Source organism: Ipomoea triloba, chromosome 10 (assembly GCF_003576645.1).
Source record: "Ipomoea triloba cultivar NCNSP0323 chromosome 10, ASM357664v1".
Lineage (NCBI taxonomy): Eukaryota > Viridiplantae > Streptophyta > Magnoliopsida > Solanales > Convolvulaceae > Ipomoea > Ipomoea triloba.
The window spans coordinates 4,004,761-4,015,419 of record NC_044925.1 but is presented as its reverse complement, the minus strand read 5'-3'; positions in this window follow the sequence as shown (position 1 = coordinate 4,015,419).

Here is a 10,659-nt window from a genome sequence, read left to right as displayed (position 1 = left end):
TATATATATATATATATATATATATATATATATATATATATATATATATATATATATATATATATAGGGTCATAATCAGGTGTGGTCGTCCATTAACGTGCGGTCACACCACTATGTATACAAATATATACCACTCAATGGTAAAAAATGCACTACACAAACATGCATCATTAGGTATGCATCACCAAAAAAAAACACCACTAGGTATGCAAATATACACCACACAATGTTAGCAAATGCACCATTAGGCACAGGGGAGTTGTGGTGCATTATTTTGGGTGTGTGGTGTGTTTTTTTGGTGTTTTTGTGTATTTTCATTGTGGTACGTTTTCAAACATTGAGTGGTGCGAATCGCACGGGAAGGCGCTCACCCCCCCCCCCCCAANCACATATATATATATATATAAAGTTAGGTCAATCCTTTTAGCTTAATTCTGAGTGAAGTTAAAGTAACCAATAATGATATAATTACAAAGTAGGTTTCAAATACAAGAGATCAAATGTTGAAACTCCATACCCTCTTCGTTGCAGTTGCTGAGCATCTTATTTGGAAGAGAAGGTAAGCTTTAAGGTCAAAGAGAAAAAACTCGCGCAAAAGGAGTGATCGAGTGAGTGAAGCATGATTCGATCAAGCTTGTCATACAATGTTTTCTTAGTGTAGTTCACTTCTCATGTGTGATTTACGAGTTATTACACGTATGCAGAATTTACTCAATGCAAACCCTCAAGTAGTTTCTCTCGTCACCAAAAAAAAAAAAGAAAACTGAAATAAATTATTAATGGAAGGGATGACTAAGCGAGTAGAGCATGATACACGAGTGAAATTTACATAGTACACATTTTTTTGTGTAGTTTGGGGACTAATATACCAGAGTGAAGTTTAAATAGTGCGCATCTTCGACTGATTTTCTTACCACCTAAATAAAGTAAGAGAAAATTGAATTAAATTATAAATATTATAATTTTTTTAATTGTATATAATAATTAAGTAGTGGACACTGGTTTATGCTTTAACTTAAGGCTTAATTTCCACATGCCAGGCATCCACTGATGAACATTAATTTGAACGGAATTCATTTGTGTTTTTGGGTGAAATATCAATTTCGTCTTTATATATTTGCAGTTGACTTTTGTTTAGTCAACTTTAAATTATGTTAACGTATGCTGATTTTATTCAACTTGTTCGATTATTAAAAATTTATTCTTTTAATTAATTTAATTCATCATTATATATCTGAACCTGCCACATAAGCCATTGATCCACTACATGTTTAAGCGAATTAATTTTTTTAAAAAAAGAGTGAATTTCCTGTGAGACTATCACACGAATATTTATTTGTGAGACGAGTCGTATCAATATAAAAATGCAATATTTATATTAAAAAATCAATAATAATGTGTTTATATACTTATAAAGAAAAATAATATATTATTTTAAAAATAAATGTAATACTAGGAATGACTGTGGATTCATTTCTCACTTCATTCTCATTCCCGTTCTTATGAATCATTAATCTCAATAACTTCTTTTTTATTATTAAATTAAAGTTATCAAATTTGTTAATTTTGAATTTAAATTTTCTTTAATATGATTTTATTACGACGAATAACGATGTAATATTAGTGGGTAAATGTTTGAAATTTGCTAAAATTCAAATCCTAATTTATTATTAATGGAATTGAGCAGCTGCCCATCCAATTGCTTTGCACAATACTAGCTAAGCTAACCAGATAGGCAGCCTTTCATTCCAAGTCAAACTTCTTGCTGGCAGTTAACCGCCAATTTCAACTGTCCACCGTTTAACCAATTATGTTCAACAGGCCTGCGTGCACGTATGGATTTCATAAATACATTTTTATTTTTTTATTTATTTTTTTTTTTGTGATTCAAGTTTGCTAATTTTGTCAGAACTATATTCTAATAAATTTTATGCACCCACTCCTAAGTCCATGAATATATATATATATATATATATATATATATATATATATATATCCTATGAAACAATTGGCTTAGGTGAGAAATAGGATGAAATTGTATCCGTAGATTAAGTCTAGGTCAAGGGTCTAAATTGGAAATTAAAAAAAAAAACACGGTGGCATTATTGTAATTTTGTGTAAGTTTTTTTTTTTTTTTTTTTGCCTCCAATGCACTTTTTTCCTTCTTCCTGCACATTTTTATGCCATATAGTGCACATTTTCCGTTTTTCTAGTGCACATTGTTATGCCATATAATGCACATTTTTCCTTTTTTCAGTGCATATTGTTATGCCATACAGTGCACATTGTTCCTTCTTCCAGTGCACATTGTTCTTTCTACCATAGCACATTATTGTGTCATACAGTGCACATTATTCCTTCATTCAGTGTACATTTTTATGCCATACAGTGCACATTTTTGTGCTTTCCAGAGCTTTTTTTTTTAATTGTAGATGATGAACTTTTTTCAAAATATCAATTAATTTTGAATTTTTGATTACTAATTACTAATTTGAGTTGAATATTGTTTGCTTGTTTATTATTTATGGTCGTTTATGATTTGTGATGATGATCTTATATTATATTTAATTTTTCAATAATTGTTTCACATCTTTGTGCTTTTAGTAGGCATTTTTATCTTTTAATGCACATTTTCCCTACTTCCAAATAATTGCAGAAAGAGAGGTACAATCATTCAAAATAAGAAATTACGATATCATGCCATCAGAATCGAAAAAATTTCAATATTTATTAATGTTTGCATTGCTTATTTTGAATTAAAAAAGTTTATATTTGAATCTTTGTATTTTTCATATTAATATATACCCATTAAAATATGACTAATTCAATTAAGTCTTATTTAATATTTATTTATTAAAATGAGAATACTTAGAACTTTGCTATTCAATTTCATTAAAATATGCATTAACCAACTACCATAAGTACCGTCATCTTTGTCTTCCCCTAATATTCTAGAAAATTAAAATATTGAAGCCTCTAATAGCCATTAGGTTCAATGTACCACATGGCGAATTCCTACTTTTGAAATAGCGAAATTAAAGATTACCTGAAATTGTTGGATATTTAATGTGAATCTGCAACATCGGGAGTATCAATGCCAAACATAACATGCATGACACAAACGTTTGGTATTATTGCATTTTGAAATTAAGAGCGGTTGATTTTTCGGTTTTGGCTTGCTTAACTAACCTAATTGAAAACTAATTTCATTAATTAGTTAATGTTGGTTCAGTGATTAGTTTTATTGGTTGATTTTGGAATCAAAATAATTATCTAATATCATGATTGCAGTAGGCGCTAGTCGGGTGGTAGACTAGCGCCTAACGCTTACGCGGCACCTAAGCGTCGACTTATAAAAAAAAAAATATTGCATGTGTGTCGGTGTATGTCATATATTATATTAAATATATTAATATATATATCTCTTACTTCTCTTATTTATATAAATAAATAAACTTAAATATATATAAATATAATAAAAAAATTAACAAGGCCTACTCGTCCAAGTTAACTCGACTAACTCTCCGGAGTTAGGCGAGTTAACTTGGCCGAATTCAGGCGAGTTCGGCGCTAGGCGGCCGGCTACTTAGGGAGCAATTCGCCATGGCGTAGGTGCGCCTAGCGCCTAGGCGGCCGATTTTTACAACAGTACTAAGTATATATATACATACATATATATACATATATAGTAGAGTTCAGTTGCGGCTGTGCCTTAACGTGCGGTTAGTGCGACCGCATCAATAGTTATGCAAATATGCACCAGCAATGTTAGGAAATGCATAAGACAAATATGCACCATTAGGTACGCATCACCAAAAAATGCATCGTTAGGTATGCATAAAAGCACCAAACAGTGTTCGGAAATGCACAATTAAGTGTCAAGAGTTATGGTGCATTATTTTTGGTGTGTTGTGCATTTTTTGGTATATTTGTGCATTTTAATTGTTCTGCATTTCCTAACACTATTGGTGCATGCATTTTGCGAACACTATTGGTGCATATTTCAAGCGGCCGCATCGGCTACACGAGAAGGCACGGTCGCATTTGATATATATATATATATATATATATATATATATATATATATATATATATATACATATACACGCGCACATTTTGAAAAAAAAATACAGAAAATTAAATATGAAATGACTTAATAGCCATCGATTAAAAGTGGAAATAATTTGATTGATATATTCTGAAAGTAATCTAATTTAGCTATAAAAAAATTATGAATTAAAAAAATAATTTAATTCAAAATTAGTCAAAATGCATAAATAAATCCAAAGGACTCGGAGGAAGTTGGACACTTGGAGGTATATAACGTATGAAATTCATAGATGAATTATTAAAATAATATATTCAACTCCAATCACTAATTAAGTCTTTTAGGCGTTCAAGTATAAACATAGCATTGAGGAACGTACATTTCAGTATATGCTTTACATGGAAAGTATGACACCGTAGACCTATAACTTTAGTCTTTAGATAAGATTACCAAAAAGAAAAAATCATTGTTAATTGTTGTATTCTGTAACAAGTTATCAGTTTGTTAGCTGTTCAAATTTGGGTTAAAAATTGACATGGTAGTTTTTTAATTATACAATTCAATGTGCGTTCTAAATGAAATTCATCTTTTGACCTTAGTCTATTGTATATATTTCATTATTACTCCACATGTCTCGTTATACTTGTTTAAAAAAAAATCATTTAATTTTTAATTGTTTTTATTTTATAATTCTTTTTTTTTTCCTTTTTTTTCTTTAATGTCTTTTTATAATATTTAAACTCATCCTTTTTGTATTTAATAAATTAATAATACTTATAATGACCATGACAAAAATATAATTACATTATTAGAATGTTTTATTTAATTAGTTTTTTAGAATTATATTTTTTTTTGAAACAAAAGATGAATATTATTAATTAGGCATATTTAAAAAAAAAAAAGATATAGAGAAAGGCTACACACTCACAAATTAGCTTGAGAAAATTATTCTCATGGTGCAATCTTTGACTTAGGAAAATTTAGGTCAACAGGAATTACATACATTCCATGATATAAAATTTTCGGCCCGGAGCTTAATGTAGTTGGTTCGTTGCCTGACTTAAAAGTCATGACTAGGGGCAACAGTGTGGAGGTTTGAATCCAAGACCCAAGGATGCCAGAAGGTTTGGACTGGATCACTTGTGCGCACATGAAGACTTTCTAGGTGACTAGGAATCTATCAATTCAAATTTATTAAATTACGTATTTATCATTTTTGACGTCAGATTAAAAGTCTTTTATAAATATAAAATATGTGTCTCTCCCACCATTACACATTATTTATCAAAGAAATTTACATCCAAATTCGTAATTAAACTTTTTCGTAATCTAAATTGCAATATGTAACAATGCAGTACATATAGTCGTGTGTGTGTGTGCAGTATTCTATATATAACTTGATTAACTTGAGTTTAATTTTTGGATACTTAATTAATTTGATGACTTGGTGATTTTTCGACATATGATTTATTAATTTACAAGTAATTAATTAAGCTTTTGATTATTTGTTAAGTTTTTTTTAATGTTTGTATATTGCAATGATATATTAGAGATTATAAAAAAATTTCTGAAAAGTTTAAATGAACCAAACATATTAATTAGTATTCCAAGTAATTTAATTGTTATGTTTCCATGGTAACACCAAACATAATTAATTTTTTCTGTAAAGTTATTCTCATTAAACAATCCTTAGAAACATTTTTCTGAAAATTTAATTGATGGAAAAGTATCAAACAATCTTTAAAAACACTTTTTTTTTTTTGAAAACAAACAACACATATTTAAGTAGGAGTGCGAACTTCTCCATAAATTAAAGTTTTGATGGGTTATTGCGTGTCACGCTGGCACAGTCTACGACTGAGTCTAGATCTACATACATGAGTCCACAGGTGCACATGTTAGCTAAAAACTTCAAATGAATTAGTTGCAATCTTGAAATATGTATTCTATTTGTTTTACAAGTTTACGTTACGTTACCAATTGCTATTTCTCAAGGGAAGTTTACACGGTTCAAACATTCTTTGCCAACTAATTTGATTGATCTCGTACGTTTATTAGTGGATCTAGCCAGGGGCCATTAATATTCCCCTGCCACATGCATGCATGCAAGAATTATGGAACTACTTCTTTGAATCATTCAGCTTGGTTTTTTTTTTTTTTTTTTTTTTGAATACTATCTTTCAGCTTGGTTAATTATGCCAAGTAAACAAATATTTGGGAGCACTGCCAAATATTTAGAATTAGGCTTCGATTGATGTAGCCATGGCAGGTGAGCTGGTAGTTGCTTCGCTTCAACTTTGCTTTTAAATTGTTTCAAACACACTCTTATATAAACAAATTTCTTATTATTAATTTATACTCAATTTGTCTCTGTTCTACTTACTATTTATTGGTCAAATTAAACCAATTTTTTTCTTTGTTTGTTTTCATTAGTATTTACTTATAATTTTTAAATTTGAGTTTTTGTGGTTAATAGTAGTTTTAATGTAGTTTCTAAATATATAAATTATAAACTTAATATTGTGAAAATTTAAATTGTAAATAACTTTAGTCAAGTCTCGTTAACCAAAGCTGACACATAAAGTGGAACGGAGGGAATAATTTATAATGAGAAGTTGGTTAAAGTTTTCCGTTCAAACCCTTTCTTCCGAATTAGAGTAATTTATTAAGTGAAAAAAGTGGTGATAGTATTCTTATTGTTAAACATGTATGTCTTAGGAGAACCTTTATTGTTTTGGGCATTGATTTATGATTAAATAAATATAATAAATAAATATTTTTTATTTATTTTATTTGACTTAATTAATATTTTATATTATTCCGTACAATTTTCTTAATTCTTCGATCATTCTTAAGAGTTAAGATTTAAGAATATTGTAAACATGAAGTATTGTAAAAATGTTCATTCATAACCATAAGAATTCTAATTGGCATTAGAATTCTAATAAGACTAGCAAATCGTCTTTCTTATGGTGAGTCTTATGCCATTCCGTATGAGATATATACGAAGAGTGGACATGTGGATGATTGTTAGAAAATAAGTCATTGAACAATGACTGACTACAACGTACCGTATGGTGTTTAGCTACGTGTCATCGATATGTTGTATGTTACAAGTATGTAATAGTCATTTGACTTGAGACGACATGATTGTCTCGCACGTATGGTGGACTAGTTTTTGTCAGTATGTGTCAGTAGAGTGGGGCAGGTTTTGATCCGTTTGTATTGAGTATTGTGGAGGTATTGTTTCCACAATACCGAATTTAGTGGACGATTGGCTACACTCACAAAGAGGTAATTATTGGATAAGGTTTAAATATTCCATGAAGAGTCGTTTGAAATTCCTAAATAGTGTGATGGTGATATGGATAGGGCTAGCTAGGACAAAACCACTCTGCCTTTTGGGTGATTGCTAAGTAATCCTTATGGTAGTGTTGCTTTAGTTGGTAGGGACTAAGATGTGACTGCAAAGTAATCCTTTTGGTACGCAAATTTTATTGTGGACCGCGGTCCATAATATATGGTAGTACATGTATCAAAACGATGTTGTTTTGTTTAATGAAAAAAATGGTTCCGTTTCGCGCCGTTAACTTTGTGTGTATACATATTCAGTTTCATTTTATATGCATTGCAGTTCCCTTTCAACACAACTATAGTTTCATTCGACATTATACACTCAAATATGTGAAACTGTTTTTCAGTTTCCTTTCAACACAACTACAGTTTCTTTTATAGTACATTGCAGTTTCCTTTTAACACAACTACAGTTTACAGTATCATTTCGATATAACTACAGTTCCATTGGACAATAAACACTTAAATATGTGAAACTGTTATTCAGTTTCATTTTATATGCACTGCAATTTCTTTTCAACACAATTACAGTTTCATTTTGATATAACTACAATTTCATTTGATCACATAAAAATAAATGTGAGGCAGTATCATTTGAGATGAGCTGTAGTTTCATTTATATAATTCCTTTAAAACTTGACGGCAACTGTTTTTTTACTTAAAGAAACGATGTCATTTTTGGACCATGGCCCATAAAGCTTTGTGGACTATGGTCCAAGATATAACAACTGCTTTTGGTAGTGTTGGGCTTTGCTACTCTTTAGACCTCTGGGTTGGCAGCCCAATTCTTGTTTTTCACCATGTACCTCAAGATATTACAACAATTTAAGTTAAGAATAGAGTCTAATACGATCTAAAATTACACGCGAACAAACTAATAATTAAGCCTTTAAATTATAGAAAGTTACAACTAAGTCAATTAGCGTGTCAAAAATGATGCAATTAAGCCGATTAGCTTTTAACATGCATAAATCAGTTAAATGTGATTTTTTTTTTTTGGGTAGTTCAGAGTTTCCACCGTTGGACACAGTGACTAATCCTCTGGATTGTAGCACCTTTATTGGGTGAGATAGCTGACCTGGAGATTTAGATGTGATAAACTGATATGGAGTATTAGTTGACACTCATATGTACAACAAATTGTAGGGTGCTTTTCCGTAAACATGCAGATGAGACCGGATGTGTACACGTCATTGCCGCATGCCATTTCAGAAACAGTACCCCTCATTCCTGGCAAATTATATCGTGGACCATGATCATAACTGATACTGCAATTGTGTTGAACAGATACTGCAGTTGTGTTGAAAAGATACTGTACTTATGTTGAAAGGAAACTGCAGTTGCACGGAACAGAGGCCGTTCATCCGATCCACACAACTGCAGTATCTGTTCAACACAGCTGCAATATCTTTTCAACACAACTGCAGTATCCGTTCAACACAACTGCAGTTCCAGATGAATGACATGGCCTCTGTTCCGCACAACTGCAGTTCCTTTTCAACACAATTGCAGTATCCTTTCAACACAACTACAATATCCTTTCAACACAACTGCAGTATTAACCATGACCCATGGTCCACGATGTATCGTGGACCATGGTCCACAGTATAAGTACTGCTCATTCCTTGGTGGTGCAAGTCTTCTATATATATATTACAAAATGTGTTAGGTAGAAAACTTGAATCTGTTGCCGACGAAGTTCATCGGACTACATGCCTACCACCTTCAACTGTGCAGCGGCAAACTCATAGAAGTCAACAACATAGAAGTCTATTTCCTAATGAAATGGACAATAATATTTGAATTTTAAAAAATAATCCCCAAAATCAACAACACAAAAATAAGGAAAACTCAAATCCTGTGTAACGCAAACTTTTCTTTATGAATTAAAAAGAAAAATATTATTTTGTCAAATGTATTAATATGCTCTCTTTTCTAAACAAAACAAAAAAAAAAGTTTTGAGGTGGTTCGAAAAATAGCATTTTTCAATCTCCCCAACACCAAGGTATATATAGGAGATGATGAAATAAATAACATTAAACCATATATGTCAATAACATCCCCATAACAACTCATTTAAATTGAGATTAACATAACAGTTAAATACGTTAATCTTGAAAAATAAATTGAAATTAATTCAAAATTAATTCCTACGTATCGATCAAAATTAACGCATTCAAGAACGGTACAATGGAAGGTAAAACCCAGAGGAAACACAAAGAAAAATCGTGGCCAAAAAATCAATCTAATTCATCGCATTACAAATAAACCAACTATTAAAAAATTGTGTGTTATAAATAATTACTTAATAAAAATATTAAAATTAAATTATTAACATCAATTGATGTGTATACGGATACATACGTACACGTCTCCTTTGGTGTGTATAAAATTAGTGATGAGGGAAAAAAGGCAATGCTATTATCGTCTCTACAAGAAATTTAACATGTTTTTGTCCAAATATTAAAAATGCATAAAATTGTACAAGCCTATGGAAGATGCAAATTATGGGTTATGTCTCTAAATTGTATTCTTCTCGAATCAAGCATGTCCATATGTTTGGGAAAAAAAAATCAAATAAACCCTTAAACTTTACTCAAAAAATCAATTACACCCTTAAACTTTTAAAAGTAACAATTACACCCCCCCACACATGTTATTTTGAAGCATTGAAGTCCAATAACCTATTGATGACCAGCAATATTTACATGTCAACTAAAATTCCAACCCAACTCCGATGACTTTCTGAGAAGCCTCTGTCTAATTTTCGGTGAGGTTCCGATCGTGTTTGGAGAAAGCAATTCAACCAACTGGTCACCTTCTCTTGCGACTGGAGAAGGTGACCAGTTGGTCGCCTTGCCTAGTCATTGGAGAAGGCGACCAATTTGGTTGCCTTCTCTAGTCACCGGAGAAGGCGACTAACTAGGTTGTTTTCTCCAAACATGACTGGCAACCATTTGTAGGCTATCTTTTTTCTCATTTCAGATTTAGCGTTTTAATTAGCCAGATAAATCAAAATCATATCAAATGTCAACATCCCTTAAAAAATAAACGTGTAATATTCATCATATCATTAATTTGTTAACTTAAATTTTTACCTATTATTACTCTGCTAAATAAGTCAACTGCACATTTTTGTCTACTTTGAGAATATGTATGAAGCTTTAAAAAAAAAAAAAAAAAAAAAAAAAAAAAAAAAAAAAAAAAAAAAAAAAAAAAAAAAAAAAAAAAAAAAAAAAAAAAAAAAAAAAAAAAA